This window comes from Danio rerio, chromosome 4 (assembly GCF_049306965.1).
Source record: "Danio rerio strain Tuebingen ecotype United States chromosome 4, GRCz12tu, whole genome shotgun sequence".
Taxonomy (NCBI): Eukaryota; Metazoa; Chordata; class Actinopteri; order Cypriniformes; family Danionidae; genus Danio; species Danio rerio.
This window is the reverse complement of record NC_133179.1, coordinates 1404341-1426005: the sequence shown is the minus strand read 5'-3', so window position 1 is coordinate 1426005 and position 21665 is coordinate 1404341. Positions and strand designations below refer to the sequence as shown.

General features: G+C 37.4%; 1 protein-coding gene across 4 annotated transcripts in view; it reads left to right on the top strand.

Moving 5' to 3' along the window:
- Nucleotides 1-21665, top strand: part of fam180a (family with sequence similarity 180 member A) — a 41443-nt gene that overhangs the window by 3251 nt on the left and 16527 nt on the right. Inside the window, exons 2-7 of one of the 4 annotated variants that reach the window (XM_073946846.1) lie at nt 5880-6005; nt 13254-13471; nt 13971-14333; nt 15438-15626; nt 18674-18767; nt 21482-21594. The gene's annotated coding sequence lies outside the window, so the exon portion shown is untranslated. Of the gene's footprint in view, nt 1-5879; nt 6006-13093; nt 14334-15423; nt 15627-18673; nt 18768-21481; nt 21595-21665 lie in introns of those variants that run through there. The other 3 variants (XM_073946847.1, XM_073946849.1, XM_003198212.7) reach the window with 3 other exon arrangements.

The following is a 21665-nucleotide window of genomic DNA, read 5'->3' as shown; positions in this document are numbered from 1 at the left end:
GTAAAGTAACGCATTACTTTTCAAAATTAATTTATAATATTAGAGTTACTTTTTTGTTTAATTAGCTTTTAAATAAATTGCTTAATTAAAAGTAGTCGTCAGTTAGAGAATGCTCGTTATTTTGAACACATCGTAGAAAAGGAAAAGGGGATTGTAGTCTCAATGGACAGGGATTTAACTTAAGACAAATAGTGCAAAGGTAGCAAACACATTGCTTTAAACTTTCAATAATCTGTATATACAGCATGTACTGTATAGCTCTGGGGTCAGGAAGTTCTCAGATAACATCCTTAAATACACATTTTTGATGAGTTTTTTAGGTAAATGAAGGTTATACAGTGTTGTTTTTATTTATTTATTTATTTGTACAGGGACAATGTACAACATGACATGTTGTGCCAGAGTTAGCTATAAAGCTAATTTATATCTGTTGTTAACTGCAGAGCTCCTCTATTTAAAAAAGATCAAGAGATCAAGCCTCAGCCAGGTAATAAAAAGTAACACTAAAGTAACGTCAGGGCTGTGCAATTAATTTAGATTCGATTTCGATTCTGGCTTCTAACGATTATGAGAAATCATTAATGGAGATAAACGATTATTGCATCATAGACCGCCCCCTTTTCAGTTGTACACATTAGTAAAGCTCAGTTCCACATGAAACTGACTGAAAGCATGTGCTGTAATGTAACTTTTGCAGCACGGGATGCGCATCATTCATTGATGTGCGTTCAATCATTCGTATTTTCAGATTTTCAGAGCACATGCTGTTGTGTGTGTTTTTGTGTTCTGGGTTTTTGTAAGATGATAGACAATAGAGTTTGGGCCGTATAAAAACATTACACATATGAAATGGTGTAATAACAGATCTCTCATTCATTCATTTTCATTTCGGCTTAGTTCCTTTATTAATCCGGGGTCGCTACAGCGGAATGAACCGCCAACTTATCCAGCATATGTTTTGAAAAGCGAATGCCCTTCCACTGGGAAACATCCATACACACTCAGTCGCACACATACACCGCGGACAATCTAAGAGCTGCTAAAATGAGTGACAGTGGAGTGTGTTGTAGTGAAGCAGACATGTTCTGTATGTGTGCTGGCGGGGATTTTATCATGAACACACTCGTGGTCACGGCTTTTTCTTTTTTCTTTAATTAAGTGCTTTTGTTAATTACTGATCCACCCGGTGAGTCTTAGACCTTTGTCACTGTCACAACACAAAGAAATCAATTATTCAGGTGCTGCACAACTTGCTGATAAAGTTTAATAGTGTGCTCGCGCTCTCAGAGCTCCACTGACTGAATATAAAACAGCTCGTTTGCTTTTGTCCTCGTCAGGACCGTGACACACGCTCAATATGAGCAGCTCTGTCTGGAGATTAATAACAAAACACATCATCTCACCGTCAACAAATAAAAACACTCTCCGTTTACTGTCTTAATTCTGCTCAGCACCTTTTCCAATAAGATAAAATAGTGTAGTAAATACTGTAGTGTAAGGGCAGCACGGTGGCTCAGTGATTAGCACTGTGACCTCACAACAAGAAGGTCGTGGTTCGAACCAAGGCTGGGTCAGTTGGTGTTTCTATGTGGAGTTTGCATGTTCTCCCTGTGTTGGCATGTGTTTTCTCTGGGTGCTCCGGTTTCCCCCACAATCCAAACACATGCGCTATAGGGAAATTGATGAACTAAATTGGCCGTAGTGTATGAGAGTGTGTGTGAATGAGTGTGTATGGGTGTTTCCCAGTATTGGGTTGCAGCTTAAAGGACATCTGCTGCATTTGGAATAGTTGGTGGTTCATTCTGCTGTGGTGACCTCTGAAATAGTGAATTGGTATTCTTTAGTATACTTAAGTATTTACTGTAGTCATTTTTTGTGTATTGTAGTATTATATACTCTGTAATTGTTACTATTGGGTCACTTGTTTATATTACTATAGTTGTTGTGTTACCATAGTAACTATAGAATCACGACAACATATTAATTGCTGTAGTTACCGTATCCACAATAGAATCACCACATTTTAATTGCTGTAGTTGCCGTAGCAACTATAGAATCACCACAACATATTAATCGCTATAGTTAATATATCACCATAGCAAATATAGAATCACCAAAACATATTACTCACTGTAGTTACCATAACAACTATATAATCACCACAACACATTAATTGGGTAAAGTCTAGATCAGATATGTGGCCAGCCAGAGGGGCAATATACACATTAATATAGGAGCATTTTTTATGACACTATATAACAATAGTTCATATTTTTACAGTACTGTGATGGTTGGGGTTGGGGTTGGGTTGGGTGTAGACGTTAATAAAATACAATAAATGGAAAATTTAATAAATAATAGAAATAATTATTAACTTCCAACGCAAACATATCGATCTAGCAACAACCTATTAATTGCTATAGTTAATGTATCACCATAGCAACTATAGAATCACCACAACACATTAATTGCTGTAGTTAATGTATCACCATAGTAACTATAGAATCACAACACATTAACCACTATAGTTACCATAGTAACAATAGAATCACCACAACACATTGATCACTGTACTTAATGTATCACCATAGCAACTATAGAATCATAAAAACACATTAATCGGTGTAGCTAATGTATCACCATAGCAACTGTAGAATCACCACAAATTAATCCCTATAGTTTATGTATCACCATAGTAACTATAGAAGCACTACATCACATTAATCAATATAGTTACCGTAGCAACTATAGAATCACCACAGCACATTAATCGGTGTAGCTAATGTATCACCATAGCAACTGTAGAATCACCACAACAGATGAAGTACTGTGCTATAATATGGTTTAGTAGTTTGTATTTAGCATGAATCACTATAATATTTTTCTTCATCTGGTGTGATTAATAAATGCTGTTCAAGTATTGTTTATTTAGTTAATGTTAGCAAGTAAATCCTCTAATAGAACCTTATTGTGAAATTTGTATAATAAAAGAAAGCTTTTTCCAGGCTACAACCTCTCCATTGTGTCAGAAACAGCACAGAAACACAACGCATGCTCTTAAATGAACAGTACGCTTACAGTAAAATGTCAAAAGAAAACATTAGACATGCTAAATGTGTGATGATGATAACAGTGAGAAGCGGGTCCTGATATTTTAGTGCGAGGATGAATCAGACGTGATCTGCAATACGCAACGGTGTGTGTATCTACTATTTTTAGCTGACTTTTGTACGTGTGTGTGTTCGTGCGCAGGTGTCCGTCTGGCCTTTTCTTTCTTCACCATGAAGAAGTTCTCCTCCTACACCAAACATCACCTTATATAACTGTCTGAAAGAGCAGCTCTCTCGCTTTTGTCCCATTTATTAGTCAACTCTGGCTTTCCTTTCAAGCCAACTCTCAGAGCTGGAGACTTCAGATTTATTTAGACCCTTTTCTCTGATTTCTATTTATTTATTTATTTATTTACAGATGCATAACTGTGTTGAGCAGCAGTGACATCTGATGGAGGACATCAGCACTGCTGCTCTGATCACACACATACAGTACAGTTTACAGCTGAAGAGGAAATTACTAGACAACATTTTCAGATAATGCCCCTTTGTTTACATATCTTAAAAGTAGTGGTTTTGTAATTATTTTCTAATGACTCATTTCTTGTCTTTTCTATTGTGTTTTCTAATATTATCTTTACTTTTCTATTTTTTTTCTAGTTATATTAGCTTAAAGTGCTATTTAAAGGATCAAAAAAATTATTTTTAAGAGTATTACTAATTCTTATCGTAATTTTTTTTTATCTAACTGCTTTATTCCAGCCAAAAAAAAAACACTATTTGTAAGAAAAAAAATATTTATATAAACGCTCACCCGCCACTTTATTAGGTACACCTGTCCAACTGCTCATTAATGCAAATTTCTAATCAGCCAATCACATGGCAGCAACTCAATGCATTTAGGCATGTAGACATGGTCAAGACGATCTGCTGCAGTACAAAGTGAGCATCAGAATGGGGAAGAAAGAGGATTTAAGTGACTCTGAACATGGCATGATTGTTGCTGCCAGACGGGCTGCTCTGAGTATTTCAGAAACTGCTGATCTACTGGGATTCTCACGCACAACCATCTCTAGATTTTACAGAGAATGGTCCGACTAAGAGGAAATCTCCAGTGAGCGGCAGTTCTGTGTGTGCAAATGCCTTGTTGATGCCAGAGGTCAGAGGAGAATGGCCAGACTGGTTCCAGCTGATAGAAAGGCAACAGTAACTCAAATAAGCACTCGCTACAACCGAGCTCTGCAGAAGAGCATCTCTGAACACACAACACGTCCAACCTTGAGGCGGATGGGCTACAGCAGCAGAAGAGCACACCGGGTGCCGCTCCTGTCAGCTAAGAACAGGAAACTGAGGCTACAATTCACACAGACTCACCAAAACTGGACAATAGAAGATTGGAGAAACGTTGCTGCTCTGATGAGTCTCCATTTCTGCTCACACATTCAGATGCTCGGGTCAGAGTTTGGCCTCAACAACATGAAAGCATGGATCATCCTGCCTTGTATCAGCGGTTCAGGCTGGTGGTGGTGGTGTAATGGTGTGGAGGAGATTTTCTTTGGGTCCATTAGCACCAATTGACCATGGTGTCAACGCCACAGCCTACCTGAGTATTGCTGCTGACCATGTCCATCCCTTTATGAGCACAGTGTCTCCATCTTCTGATGGCTGCTTCCAGCAGGATAACACAGCATGTCATAAAGCTCAATCATCTCAGACTGGTTTCTTGAACATGACAATGAGTTCACTGTAGTCAAATGGCCTCCACAGTCACCAGAGCTCAATCCAATAGAGCAGCTTTGAGATGTGGTGGAACGGCAGATTGGCATCATGGATGTGCGGCCGACAAATCTGCTGCAACTGTGTGATGCTATCATGTCAATATGGAGCAAAATCTCTGAGGAATATTTCCAGTAGCTTGCTGAATCTATGCCATGAAGGATAAAGGCAGATCTGAAGGCAAAAGGGCTCCAACCTGATACTGGTAAGGTGTACCTAATGAAGTGGCCGGTGAGTGTATATATTGAAAGAAGTCTCTTATGCTTTCTAAGGTTGGATTTATTTGATCAGTAATGTAGTAAAAATGTGAAATATTTATGTGGATTAAACATAGCCGTTTTCCTTTGTGAATAAATTTTAGTGTCATTTATTTTTTTTAAATAATTCCTGATTTTTCAGTATTACTCCAGTCTTCAATGTCACATCATCTGACGATCGACAAACATTTCTGTATTTTAGTTCAATAGATGCTGCTTTGGTGAGCACCAAGACTTCTTTCAGCAACACAAAAGTCTCAAGTCTTCCACTTGATGAATACTCTATAATCACTAGTCAAATTCACATTTTATTACTGGATCATATAAATTGCATTATGCTAATATGCTGGCATACAAACTAACACACACATATACACATGCACACACAATCACTTTGACTCAAACACACACACACACACACACAGTCAGTCAGTCTGTGTTACAGTTTTCACTCGGCTCATGCAGCATCAGCTAATGATCATCTAGCCCTAAATTGTGCTTAATGAAGCATCAAATTCAAATTAGCCTGATCATTGTTATTGTCTTCACTAATGTGACGAGAGCCTCCGCCTTCAGTCTGTACCGCGGTAGAGTGACGGTAATAACATGCTACTGAAGGAACACGGCACTGAAGCGGCAGGGTGTTTATGCTGCAGCACAGCTTACAAAAACCACAACATTTCCATAACATTATGGGGGGATTATTGTTATTGCTAATGTTTCATTTAGCTCATGTTTTGAGATTTTAAGGTGATTAAGATTTCTAAGTGTGTGTGTGTATGTGTGTTTTCTGTAGTGGGATCTCTGTTTCCCTTCATCAGAGTCCGCTGTCTTCAGTCGGCCGCAACTGGAGGAGCGTTCACTGGGAAACTGATCCTGCTCTACTGCTATTAAGAGGAGTTTAACTGCAAATAAAAGAGTGGTATGTAGGCGAGCACTGGTGCCTTCTGGGTAATAAAGGGACGACGCTCTCGATCTGTTTCACTCTCTGATTACCTCACAAACACAGAAATGTAAATAGTATGGCCATCATATACACATCACATGGTTATGGTTATAAATGAACACCAGTTGCAAAGTATTGTGTTACACTTAAAGTCCGCATTTACGTTTGTTTTGTGGGTGCACATTGTTAATCTTAAGGTGAGCAATTAATCTGTGCCTGTTAATCCACTGTGGAAAAATGAATTGTTTTGGTAATCTTTAATCAAAAATAATGTTATTTGCCTTTTTAAAAGGTATTGGGGAAAAAATATGATTTAGGACCAAACATGGTAGAGAATCGGCATTATTAAAGGTCATTAATGGCATTTTGCAGAGTATTGACAGAAAGCTGTTGCTTTAATAATATTAGATTGAGCACAGAAACAATAGATCATGTAGTTTTAATAGAAACTCTCAGAGATCATGTTGGGATCAATGTTGTAGCCCTAAAGTGGTTGTAATTGTATCTGCTGGATAAGACGTGCTCTTTTAAAATTGCAGATCATGTTTCTGCATCTGCTACTATTTCCTGAGGCGTCCCACAGGGATCAGCACTCGGTCCAACTTTGTTTTCTGTATATGTTTTGCCCCTGGGGTCAGTTGTTAGGCAATAAAATGTTAATTATCACTTGTATGGTGATGATTTGCAACTGTATTTTCCATTAGAGTTTGATGTCTGTACTACTTATAATAATAATTTTTCTTAGTGCCTGAAGATAAGAGAGGGGTTGCTAATAACCTTCTACAATTAAATGAAGGTTAGACTATATTTGTGTATATTTGGTAGCAAAGAGCTTGAAAAAGGCATGGTTGAAAGCAGTGGTTTATCACGTTTTGGTAGTAATTCTTGATTCTGAGATGCGTTTGTTTCCAGAACCTTTACTTTCTCTGTTCAGTGGTGAAATAATCTGCTCAAGGCTTTAAATCAACTCCAGTTTTTCAAGAAAGGTTTATTTGTTTGTGTTGTTGTATTGCATTCTGTTATTTAAGAAAACTACATGGAGTTTTCTATTTCTGAATATTGTTTAGTATGTCAGGCTTTAAGAAGATGTCAGAGTAAAGAGAAATGATAAATAAACAGTGTGTATATATATATATAGACACAGTGCTCAGGTTAAATGAGTATTTTTTATCCATTTTGTTTGATACACATGAACAAAACAGATTTATTAAACAGATATATTTATTAAAAAATTATTTCCGTCATCTAACATCTTTAAAAATACGTTTAAATTTAAGTAAAATTTTACAAACTAAATTACATTGCAGAAAATACCAACTACAAAATGTCAACTTAATAAAAAAAAAATTCTCTTGATGTTCCCACCTTTTAAAAATTATTTAATATTTATTCAAATAATATTTTAGTCAACTAACATCTTTAGAAAATAAATTTAAATTCAAGTAAAATATTGCAAAAAAATTTACAAACTACATAATTTCTACTTGATTAAAAAAAAAAGTTTTTCTTTCTGTTTTCCTCTGTTTAGAAATTATTCAATAATTATTAAAATAGTATTTCCGTCAGCAAACATCTTTAAAAAATACATTTAAATTAAAGTAAAATATTACAAATTAAATTACATTGCAGAAAAAAATACAAACTACAAAATGTCAACTTAATTTAAATATTGTTTGTTTCTCTTGATGTTTCTTCTTTAAAAATTATGTAATATTTATTAAAAAATTATTTAGTCAGCAAACATCTTTACAAAATACATTTAAATTGAAGTAAATTATTGCAAAAAAAGTACAAACTACAAAATTTCAACTTAATTTTTAACTTTTTTTTTTTCTCTTTTAAAAATTATTATAATATATGTTCTCCACTATATCAGTTTGAGTGTGCTTATTTCATTCAGTAATTTTGTTAGATAAGCTCCAGATTTGGCTTTAGTACTGACTAATCTAATATTGCACAGCATCTTATATGCTGAGCACTGTATATATGTAATGTAATTTAACATTAGTTTAGTTTATTTAAAGTGTGACAGGACAGGGGATTGCAGCACAAATCCCTGAAATGTGTCAAACACACTCTTAAAACAATATTTGACTAATAAAAATACCAATATATAACATGATAAACAAACAAGGGCGACAATGTGGATCAGTGGTTAGCACTGTGGCCTCACAGCAAGAAGGTCGCAGGTTCGAGCCTCGGCTGGGTCAGTTGGCATTTCTGTGTCGAGTTTGCATGTTCTCCCCGTGCTGCCGTGGGTTTCCTCCAGGTGCTCCGGTTTCCCCCACAATCCAAACACATGCGCTGTAGGGGAATTGATTAACTAAACGTATGAGTGTGTGTAAAAAGATGAGTGTGTATGTGTGTTTCCCAGTACTGGGTTGCAGCTGGAAGGGCATCCACTGTGTAAATCAAATGCTGGATAAGTTGTTGGTTCATTCCGCTGTAGCGACCCCTGATTAATAAAGGGACTAAGCCGAAGGAGAATGAATGAATATAATGTAATCGTTCTCCAACTGAACTGGAAACTTCAGTGTTCTTTTATCCATTGTAATTTTGTCGTCGTTATCCATGTAAAGAGTTCCAATCATTCCCTTACTCGCATCAAGTGCTTACTTATAAGTGTGCTGCCTATGTAGACAGTAAACAGCAGAGGAGGTCACTGGCTTTTGGAGCACTGCTACAGATTGGGAAGACTATTGGAACTGTGACTGGAGCAAATCCCGGAAGAGGCGTTGAATGGAATCTGAAGTCTTGGATCTCTGTTTGTTTTCGCTGGAATCAAGAGTCTCTGCAAATAGTTTGGCTCCAGAAGCGTCCAGTCGGGGAAGTAACCTTTATTCTGTGCTCAGAGTCGCCGAAAAGCTGCTACATCTGCACATCTGAGATGGAAATAGCAATCAGTCTGCTGTCAGAGCGATGAATGTTCGGGCAAACCTACTAGAAAGGGCATATATTGAGTTTGAGACAATTAATGTGAAGGATCCAGAGGCCCAGAGAGAAAAGGTCCCGCAGCTGTCAGATCTCAAGCTGGGATAGAGATGCATGCAATATCCGGCCTTTATTTCACTCTTATCAGACCTGCTAGACATATTATACTGTATCAGAGCAAGAGAGGATCTTATGAGAAAAGTTCACATTTCAGCACAGCTCTCCTCTCTCTGGAGGACTCGGAATAAGAAGAAAAAGTAATAATAATAATAATAATTGTGACTCACACCTTTGACCTTTTTTTGTTTATGTGTTGCATATATGACGTTTTTCAGACTTTTAAGTTCACATCTCTCACTTCTGGGTTTTGTTTTGCTATTTTTAGTTTACATTTCAATTCTGACTTCTTTAATATTTCAAATCACTTTTACAGAGTACTTAATATCTGAGAGTTTAGTTCCCATCTCAGAATTCTGACTTATTTTTCTGTATTTTTAGTTCCCATCTCAGAATTCTGATTTATTTTTCAGAGTTTTTAGTTCCCATTTCACAAATATGACTTATTTTATGTATTTTTAGTTCTCATCTCAGAATTCTGACTGTTTTTTTAGAGCTTTTATTTCCCATCTCAGAATTCTGGTTTATTTTTCAGAGTTGGTAGTTCCCATCTCAAAAATCTATTTTTTTTTTTCAGAGTTTTAAGTTCCCATTTGACAATTCTGACATTTTTCCTGAGTTTTTAGAATTCTGTATTCAGTATCTCAGTATTTGAGTTCCCCATCTCAGAATTCTGGTTTATTTTTCAGAGTTATTAGTTCCCATCTCAGAATTCTGGCTTATTTTGGGAATTCTGATGTTGTCATCTCACAATTCTAACTAGAAATGTTTGTCACTATCTTAAAGAACATTCCCACATTTTTTTCAGAAATCTTCCTATTTATATCTTGCGATTCTGATTTTAGAAATGCTGTGTTCACAGACTTTCCAATTTCAGTTTTTCTTCCCCACAATTCTGCATTTACTCTGTAAATTTACACATATTTCCTGAAATTCTAGTGACTGAATGCTTTTAAAATACAGTCACAGGCCTCAAAAACACATGCAAATGATAGATTATAATCCAGACTCAACATTGCTGATCCTGCGATGTGACTATTGCGAATGATCACATTCAGATATCGACGCTGAAATCATAAATTGTGGAGCCCCAATATATATACACTGTAAACTGCATAGCTTCTCTCCTGCTATTTTGAATGCAGTATCTCATCTAGAAGCTCTTCTGCTCTCTGTAATCACAGTATGGTGGCTCTATATGGGCTCGTCTGAAGTTTGAGTGCTGAAAGTGAAGTTGGAAGCAGTGATTGTAATCAGAGCTCATCGCTGGGCCTTTCCAGAGCCACTTTAGAGTCCCGTCGGGTAAAACCCATCTGACAGGCGTCCCGAGCAGCAGAACAGCTCAGAGCCAATGATAAATGAACAGATTTCCAGTGAATATTGCAGTCCAGTGGCAGTACGGGAACCCAGAACTGATTATTTTCGTGTTGATATGTGCGGTCGGGGTCGGTGTTATGCTATTGATTCCTCCTTGCGGAGCTGCATTTTATTTGCTGGGAGGTTTTTAATGCGCTGGTTTTCACTTGGTTGTGTGTCTTGTTTGCCTCTGTGATGAGGAGATGCTACTGTTCAATTCATCCTTTCCCAATTGGCTTCTTTTAAAATATAGCTCAATGGCAGGAGGTCTGTATGACTAGCTGGGTGATTCCCGGCTAATGAGAGCCTTCGGCTACTTGAACAGCACACTGAGGACACACATGAACCTGTCGGAGTCTGATCCTGTCCTCAAACTCATCTAATCGCAGTCTAATTTTGGTCAAAATGAGCTGTGTTTCAGTTTTAGTATAGAACACAGCTGTTGGAATTAAAGCATCATTCATTTTTACATAGAGAAACACTGTACGTGAACCACAAAACCAGTCGCACGTGTACACTACCTGACAAAAGTCTTGTCACTTGTTTAAGTTTTAGGAACTGCAAATAGTAAGTTTTTAGTTCCCATCCCAGAATTCTTGTTTATTTTTCAGAGTTTTTAGTTCCCATCCCAGAATTCTGGTTTATTTTTCAGAGTTTTTAGTTCCCATCCCAGAATTCTATTTTATTTTTCAGAGTTTTTAGTTCCCATCCCAGAATTCTTGTTTATTTTTCAGAGTTTTTAGTTCCCATCCCAGAATTCTAGTTTATTTTTCAGGGTTTTTAGTTCCCATCCCAGAATTCTAGTTTATTTTTCAGGGTTTTTAGTTCCCATCCCAGAATTCTATTTTATTTTTCAGAGTTTTTAGTTCCCATCCCAGAATTCTAGTTTATTTTTCAGAGTTTTTAGTTCCCATCCCAGAATTCTAGTTTATTTTTCAGAGTTTTTAGTTCCCATCCCAGAATTCTAGTTTATTTTTCAGAGTTTTTAGTTCCCATCCCAGAATTCTTGTTTATTTTTCAGAGTTTTTAGTTCCCATCCCAGAATTCTAGTTTATTTTTCAGGGTTTTTAGTTCCCATCCCAGAATTTTTGTTTATTTTTCAGAGTTTTTAGTTCTCATCCCAGAATTCTAGTTTATTTTTCAGAGTTTTTAGTTCCCATCCCAGAATTCTAGTTTATTTTTCAGAGTTTTTAGTTCCCATCCCAGAATTCTAGTTTATTTTTCAGGGTTTTTAGTTCCCATCCCAGAATTCTTTTTTATTTTTCAGGGTTTTTAGTTCCCATCCCAGAATTCTGATTTAATATGAATGGCTTGATGGTGATATACTGGTGAAAGTATGTTAGTTTTTGGCTCCAGTGGTGTCTCTGGATGTGCTAAATGACTGCGGTTGTTCTGCCTGTGTCTGAATCTCTGCAGTGTTCTGCGTCTCTGGCTGCTTTTCCTTCGCTTTCCGCCTCTGTGGATGAATTTATTGTTACCGACTGCCAAATTCACTGATAAAACCCATGAGCAGGTGCGTTTCCACTCCCATATCAGATACAGGAGTTCTGCTAATAAACACACACACACACACGGGCTTATCTGAGCGGATATGACAGGGAAACACTCCAGTTTAATGGAAGAAGTAAAGTTTGGTTATTCAGGGCAGAGATAGACTGTGTGATTAATTAAATCTGTCTCCGTCTGAAGTGAAAGTTGTTGGCCTGTGACTAATGTTTATGAGTCTCCGCCACGTCTGACGCTTCCCAGCACTTCTGTTTCTGCGACTGCTGAAAGTTGATTGTGTGTTGTAGTTTTAGAGTGTTTTGTTTTACAGTAATATCTCCTGTATCATCAGTGTATTTACAGGGGTGGGTTGAGGGGATTGACCTCCTAATTAATGCTTCCCCTCCCCCTGAAGGATGTCACAACAACATATATGAGGGGACAATCCTTTAAATAGTGAGAAATCTGATCTGTATCTTAAATAATGATATCAATAATTAAAATAATAGATAATGTGGATATGCATTTGACCCCTCCATCATACCATTGTGAATGCATAACTTAAGCCAATCAATCCATGCAAGGGAAAAATCATTCTCTGACGCACCGATAGACAACACAAGTGTTCAAAAGACACTTCTAATAAATCGTTTCCACTGACTGGTACAGTACAGGTCTGTACGGGTCACCTTTATCAGGCTTGCATTTCCACTGCCTGAAGGGTACCAAGTTTTTCATTGACTCTAATAGACCATGAGAAATGCCCCACTCTTGCATTAATGCTGCTAGTGAGAGAATAATGCTGAAATCGGAGTGTTTGTGCGTTTAAAGTAGTGTCTCTGACAGTAATGTGGTCTCGTGAGCTGTGTGTTTCTGGGAAGGTCAGTAATGAGGATCTGCTTGACTGTAGAAATTACAGGTTGTCATCTGCATATGAACACACGATCACTTTGATCCCAGAATGCTTCATAAACAACGACGGGAAAGAGCCGCTCTCCAAGAATAATTTGAAACTGTCCTCTGACCTTCAATATGGAGGCAGAGAGAGTGTAACTGTACTCTCCTCCAGGCCCGATCCGTCACACGTCTCGCTTTCAACACAATTGAATTAAGCCTGCATTCCTGAAAAGAACAAGAAAGTCCTGATTAAATCAATGCTTTCCTATTGAAAACCCTTTGAGAGCCTGAAGCAAAGCTGTGCACTGTTGTTTTCATTTAGTTAAACTTAATATATATACTTAATGTTTTCGTTATTCTATTTAATGTGGCCGCATTATACTTCAAATTTTACATGAAACTGAATAAATATATTGATGTTACATAATTCTATTACAGGGTATCACCACAACACTGGCTCATTCTGAAAACGTCCTGCGGATGTTTCTGGAGACCGCGAATTATGTAGTCGGAGGTTATGGCTGCATTTCATTTAATTAAGGCAAGCAAACGCTGTGGGTGGTGTGACGGCGTTCCCTTCAGGGATTGCAGAGAGGAGTTGACCCCAACGACGGCGACGGGGTTCGAGTCCGGGGAAGAGTGGTTCCAGGAATCAGGTAAGACAATAACAGAATCCAAAAAATACAAACAAGCAAACAAGTGAATAAACGAGGTTGACAATGTGTTGAAAATCTGAAAACGTAATAAAAAAACAGACGAGGGCTTTTCTTTTTCTGGATGGCTTTTGTGAAAATCGTCTGTTGGGTTAAGGGAAATAAGTGGGTGGACGGGCCAATCGGTAAAATTGGTTGGGTTTAGGGGGAAGGAGAAGGAGGGTGGGTCAGTCGATTGGCCGGTCTGGTGGGTTTATGCGAGAACGGCGCTGGTGCGAACAGTGCTCGTGAGAGACGGTCGAGATGCCAAAATGCGTGCACAGTTTTGATCCGCAAAAACAAAAACTGCACAAATACGTACCTCCCGGGATGTATTTCGTGGTCTTCAGAAACATGTGCGGGACTACGTTTTCAGAATGAGCCCAGGTTGTATTAATATGTGCATTAGTATGCTATAGTTTCCCTGAATTTAATTAAATTCAATTCATCTTTATTTCTATAGCACTTTTACAATGTAGACTGTGTCAAAGCAGCTTAACATAGATGCTCTAGCAAATGGAAACCGTGTCATTCCAAACACTGAAGAGGAAATGGCGGGATGTCCATCGAGGAGAAGCTGCATATGCGAGTAGGTCACCAGCGGGTGTTCAGGCTGGCCCGTGACATCAAGGCTAAGACTGGGGTCACTGGGGTCTTTCGGGAATCAGTCTCATGCCCTCCACTCCTCCATGACCACCACAGCATCTGCTATGGATATGACCTGGTCCAGAATTATGAAGACCTTTAAAAGACCTCTATGATTTGCATCATCTCTTCGTATGTGTTGTCCTTGAGGTCCTCGATGGTTGGCATCATCTCTTCACAGGTCTTGGATCACATCACATCAATTAAATCTAAAATGGGATGCTGTGTAGTTTATGAAATGAATACAATCCTGCTAGATTCGACATCACGCTGCTTTGCTTATTGCAATAATCAAGGCAACCTCGTTATATCTGCTGTTCTGTATTATTTAGGAAAAGATTAACAGAAATGTCTTCTTCCAGGAGCCCTGCCCAAGGTGACTGGACCGAAAAGTTTCATATTTAGCATAATATAAGGATATTATGACATAAAAAAACACAAAACAAAAACAACATACCTGAAACACAGGGAAACAGAATAGATAGTTGATTGACGTCACATATTATTGTAATAATACATTCTATTACATAGTAATGTATGTCTTAAATGTCACAAAGAATGCATCTGTCAAATTTCAGCTCAATTCTTCATAGGTTATTTGTCATGCTGTATGTGCATTTCAATTTTGAGGAGATGCAAAAAATGCTTTTTTGTGTGTCTCTTTAAATGCAAATGAGCTCCACTGCCCCTCCCCCTTTACAGAAGTGGGTGGAGCCTTTACAGCTTGTGCTTTGGTTACTCTGACCAAAACAACTACATTTGTTATACTCAGAAAATCTGGCAAACACAAATTCACATATTGGTTATGCTTCCATCCAAAGATGCAAATTAGACTGGTATAAACTGGAATATTGCATAAAACCTTTGCGAATAAAGCAGACAGATGCTCAAGATTATTATCTGGAGGTAATGATAATAATACTGAATATGCTAATAATGAAACTGTGTGCACATATTGATTTTATTAAGCATTTATTTTATGCACTTTTCCAAAATGCACACAAAAATAGGTGTACAGAGACAGCCAATGATGATTGTGTGAATGTTCTGTGAAACTCACTAAATGAAGCTGGGAGTGTAAATAAGGGGTTCATTTATAGCATATAAAAGAATTTATGCGAGAACTTTAGCAGAAGTAAAATAATTGGATTTTCAGCAGCTGTTGATGAAATGAAATGCTCTAAAAACCTCACTGAATGAGGGACTTGAGCCACAAAACTTCAGGAGCTCCACTTGAATAACCGCGGGCTTCACTTCATAAACCTGTCTAGATTTTCTTCTTCAGATCCGTCAAGAGCCTGTCTGATGATGGAGCGCCGTCAGACGCATTTCTACAGTTTCAGAGGGTCAAAGCTGCTCATTTGCTTCAGTGATGAGAAACGCAGACTGTCCTTTTGTGACTGAAGGCGCTTTCATATTTCCGGGGGCTCAAGAAGACCTTCGGTAGAGCTCAAACGCCAGAGATAAATTACAGGTATGGAAATAAGTCACGACACGTGCAGTAAAAATGACTTCTGTTTCAGATCATTGAGTTTAAAGAGCTCCTATTTGAAGTTTTTTCAGATTGAGTTCACTTACACTGACCCGAACACTGATTTAAATGCATTTCCCACCATCATGCTGAAGGTTAGAACATGCGAGATGCTTCAGATTGGATGCTTGAAGGAGTTTCAGCGATGTCACTTTCAGAATGTTTGAGGGAGTTGCTTGGTTACCGGCTGTCAGTCATAAGCGTGCTCATTGAATATTGATGTGCTGCTCTGCATACAGTGTGAAGACACGGAGGACCAGAGTCGTGACTGTTTCCTTTGCTGTTTATCGCGTTCAGTCTGATTTAGTAACGAAACCGACTTTAATGCTCCAGAGACTTTCTATTAGTTGTGCTGTTTTCAGTCTCTCCGCTAATAAAGCCTTGTGTTTGATCAGATAAACACTCTCTCGCAGCGCATTCAATTCCTTTTCTGTGAGAGCGTCTTTATTCGCCGCTGTAGAGCATCTGTTACTGGAATAAACGAGTGTCGAATCAACTTTAATCTGATCTGTAACTCCAGCAAAGACGATAAACAGCCTGAACTTTAAAAGACTTTACTCAATGACATAAGAATTCAGCGATTTAGTGTGCTGTACCCGCTCATATATAGAGACTCGTTATTAACCTTTATATTTTATATAATGTAAGCCAAATATTATTATCTTATTATTATTATATATGTATTAAGAGTGCATCGAGTGTGCTGAATGTACATTTTAATGTATGCATGGCCTGATATATTTGCATACATTATGCATGCTAATGTTCCATGCATGCCGTGTGAGATACTGTGTCCCATAATGCATTGTGTTTCAGCTGACCTTTTATGTAGATTCTTTTTTAAATATTCTCCTCAGGCTGTAGAATTACAACACTTTTACATGCATGTATATTTTATATATAATGAATATGTAATATAATTGAATAAAGTGTGGGTGTGCATGTTTGTGTGCACTGTCAAAAAATGATACGTCAAAAAATCATGCCAGCTTATTTTAATAATAATATTTTAAGTATGTTATGCAAAGTTTAACTTAATATATGTCAGTTTGATTGATGTACTCAAAGTTAATTTGATAAACCTAAAAATGCTGAGTCAGCAAGATTTATTATGGTGCATATACACTCACCGGCCACTTTATTAGGTACACCAGTTCAACTACTTATTAACGCAAATGTCTAATCATCAGCCAATCAGATGGCAGCAACTCAATGCATTTAGGCATGTAGAATGGTCAAGACGATCTGCTGCAGTTCAAAGTGAGCATCAGAATGAGGAAGAAAGGGGATTTAAGTGAATTTGAACGTGGCATGGTTGTTGCTGCCAGATGGGCTGCTCTGAGTATTTCAGAAACTGCTGATCTACTGGGATTTTCACGCACAACCATCTCCAGGGTTGTACAGAGATTGATCCAACAAAGAGGAAATATCCAGTGAGCGACAGTTCTGTGTGTGCAAATGCCTTTTTGATGCCAGAGGTCAGAGGAGAATGGCCAGACTGGTTCCAGCTGATAGAAAGGCAACAGTAACTCAAATAAGCACTCGTTACAACCGAGCTCTGCAGAAGAGCATCTCTGAACACACAACACGTCCAACCTTGAGGCGGATGGGCTACAGCAGCAGAAGAGCACACCGGGTGCCGCTCCTGTCAGCTAAGAACAGGAAACTGAGGCTACAATTCACACAGACTCACCAAAACTGGACAATAGAAGATTGGAGAAACGTTGCTGCTCTGATGAGTCTCCACTTCTGCTCACACATTCGGATGCTCGGGTCAAAATTTGGCCTCAACAACATGAAAGCATGAATCCATCCTGCCTTGTATCAGCGGTTCAGGCTGGTGGTGGTGGTGTAATGGTGTGGGGGAGATTTTCTTTGGGTCCATTAGCACCAATTGAGCATCAACGCCACAGCCTACCTGAGTATTGCTGCTGACCATGTCCATCCCTTTATGAGCACAGTGTCTCCATCTTCTGATGGCTACTTCCAGCAGGATAACGCAGCATGTCATAAAGCTCAATCATCTCAGACTGGTTTCTTGAACATGACAATGACTTCACTGTACTCAAATGGCCTCCACAGTCACCAGAGCTCAATCCAATAGAGCAGCTTTGGGATGTGGTGGAACGGGAGATTGGCATCATGGATGTGCGGCCGACAAATCTGCAGCAACTGTGTGATGCTATCATGTCAATATGGAGCAAAATCTCTGGGGGAATATTTCCAGTAGCTTGCTGAATATATGCCACTAGGGATTAAGGCAGATCTGAAGGCAAAACCCGGTACTAGTAAGGTGTACCTAATAAAGTGGCCAGTGAGTGTATATATTTCATGTTACCAAAATATAAATTACTTGTGCATGAAATGCACATTTTATTTTACACTCACACACACACACACACACATATATATATATATATATATATATATATATATATATATATATATATATATATATATATATATATATATATATATATATATATTTATATATATATATATATATATATATATATATATATGTGTATATATATATATATATATATATTTATATATATATATATATATAATGTTATACATTTGACTATACTTATAAAAATGTGTTAATGCAACATTAAATATTACATAAAGAAAAATTATTAAAAGAATAATTTTTTTTTTTAATCAAATTTATTTAAAATGTTTTATTAAAATCTGAATCATTTTAATCACACAATGATAATCTTAAATGTACGAGTCTGACAATAATAACACAAGCATACAGATATATTATGATACCATGGTAATTAGTTGCCATGAAAATAATGTCATTAAACCCAAAAGACCCAGGAGATGTTTTTGTTGATGCCAAATATAATGAGGCATTTTTGTGGCTCTGATTTAGCAGTGATGTGTGCTCCTGATTCTGCTCTAATCTGCTGTTTTTCTGGACTTTTCTGCCTGTGTGGGTGATGTGGATCAGCTCTTATGTTGGTGACTATTTTCGACAGGTCAGAGCCGCCCCGTCTGACAGCCGCGCGCTTCATTAAACGCCACCAGCGGGAGTCTGAGAGACGCCGGCAGCACTGCACACACGCCACAGCTGTAAGATATCCTGATATACAGCGTCCAGCATAGATGAGTACATCTCTTACAGTCTCTCTTTCATTTTTATCACATACAGGATGCTTTACAATGCTTTATTTGTGCATATATGGTTATTCGCCCTCCTGGGAAATCTGTATTCTTTGTCAAATGTGTCCTAAATGATGTTGAACAGAGCTGGAAATTGATGACAGTATTTCCTCTAATATTTTTTCTTCTTGAGAACGTCTGATTTGTTTTATTTCGGCTAGAATAAAGGCAGTTTTTAATTGTTTTAAAGCCATTTTCCTATATGTTTTATGATACAATATATTTTTGTGATATCGCTCAGTCTTAGCTCTCAACTCCACATCCCACGTCCAATCACACCCGCGCCTTTTTCCGAGAGACAGTGTGAATAATCAGCATTCAGTGTGTGTTTGCGTGAACGTTTCAGTGAATTTGATGATGTTTCATCAGCAGAGCCTGAACTGAGTCTTAAACACGAGCGCGCTTCCGTCTGTCTGTGTTTCTGCCTTTAATTGCTTTTGAGCGCGCGCACCTGCAATTAAGCTGTCAGACACTCACGGCCCCCGCAGACACACACACACACACACAGACTTGCACTCACACAGATCCACTTTCTCTCACACACACAGATCTTTGTTTTAAATTCATATTTTCTCCTGGATGCTTTACAGTAATATTTGTGTGCTTATACATTAGATTAGTCAGTACCAAAGACAAAACTAGAACTAATCTATTTATTACCTGAAGATCACAGTCCAAAAATAAGACCCCTGTAGTAATATGTTGTGAAAATTATTAAATGCAAATTTAATGAGAAGGAAAAATGATTCATTAAAGATGTTTGGTGACCAGTTCTTATATTAATATATAAGTATATACTGTTTAATCAAACTGTTTTGCTTAAAGGCACCAGCAATATACTGTCTATATTCACTGAGAAATTGATAAAACATATTCACTTTCAAAATGTGTTGTACTCAGTTATGCTGAGCACTCCATGTATTTTCAGAAAGAAGTTAATTATGTATAATATTTAATAAAAATTAATAAATACACAAGGTTACATACTGTATATGTGTGGCTTGCTGAAATTCAGACAGAATTAATACTGTCTGTGTGAAGTACGTGTCTCTGATTGATGGATTGGTAGATTTTTTTGTCCCCCTCTGTTCAATTTAATAATTGCTTTATTGGCATGACAAATGTTACTAATGTATTGCCAAAGCATTTATAAAGTTTACATTAAAAAGTATAGCGTAGTATTAGTAAATATAGATATATAATACAGTTGAAGACAGAATTATTCGCCCCCCTTTTTATTATTTGCCCAATTTCTGTTTAATGGAGAGCAGATTTCTTCAACACTTTTCTAAACATAATAGTTTTAATAACTCATCTCTAATGACTGATTTATTTTCGCTTTGCCATGAGGACAGTAAATAATATTTTACTAGATATTTTTAAGACACTTCTATACAGAATAAAGTGACATTTAAAGACTTAACTAGGTTAATTAGGTTAACTTGGCAGGTTAGGGTAATTAGGCAAGTTATTGTATAGCGATTGTTTGTTCCGGAGTCTATCGAAAAAAAATAGCTTAAAGGGGCTAATAATAATGACCTTAAAATGGTGTTTAAAAATGTAAAACTGGTTTTATTCTAGCCGAAAAAAAACAACTAAGACTTTCTCCAGAAGAAAGAATATTATCAGACATACTGTGAACATTTCCTGAATCTGTTCAACATCATGAGGGAAATATATAAAAAAGAAAACAATTCAAAGGTGGCTAATAATTCTGACTTGAACTGTGAATATATATATATATATATATATATATATTCAATAAATCTTATAATTCTTCAATATTCATTTATCAATTAAAAAATAATCAGAATAGATCAGAATAAAGGATAACACAGTAATAAAACAATAATAATCAGGGTATTTGCAATGATTCAATTATAATCATCATTATAGCATAGGCCATTTCAATGTGGTGTTGCCAGTGGCCCATGACCATTTCCTGCTTGTTTTCAAACTATTTTACAACTGTAACAAGAGGCAATTTATTCATAATCTAACACTAAAACTTTTCCAATATTTAGTTAATAATTAAATTTATCAATATGTGGCTCTTTTTGGATTCTCGGAAACTTGAGAAAGGAAAAATGTAAAATAGAAAACACGCTGGAGACATTTGTTTTTGTTTACTTTCCTCAAAATGGTCTATACAGTACACACACTCACACTCTCCCGTACTCTGTCTCTCTTTCTGTCTCTCTCTCTCTCTGTGAAATCACACTCGATGCACTTATTTGAGTGTGGAAACGGCTGGCTTTCTAAAACATTTCTCCATTAGCGTGATTATCTCGCTCATACAAGCAAGACGCGTCTGTTTCTCCATAATTCTCCTAATGCAAATGTGCTGTCGATCAAACCTGCATTTGCTGTATTTGCACACACACATCGCTGTTGCAGTTTTGTCCTTAAATACTAAATTTTCTTTCTTCTTTTTTTTTCAAACCAACTCAAACCTTCTCCTTTTCATAGCAAGCAGTGAACATCAGTTGCTTTGTGAACACTCTTACGTTGAGTGTAAGATCTTGGATCTTATTAAAGGGACAGTTCACCCAGAAATGGAAATCTCCTCTGCATTTCCACACACTCGAGTGGTTTGAAAGTTTGTGCTGTTGCTTTTGTGTCAGTGTTTTAGTGCTGTGATTCAGGATCAGTAAACTGAGACTGTGGGAAAAACCGCAGACCATCATCATCATCATCATCACCACGAGTGACCCAGTGTCTGTCTGTCCTCCTGCGGGTGAGTGTCTGTGCCAAACGTCTCATTTAGGTCTGTGTGTGTGCGCGTGTGCGTGCGTGCGTGCGTGCGTG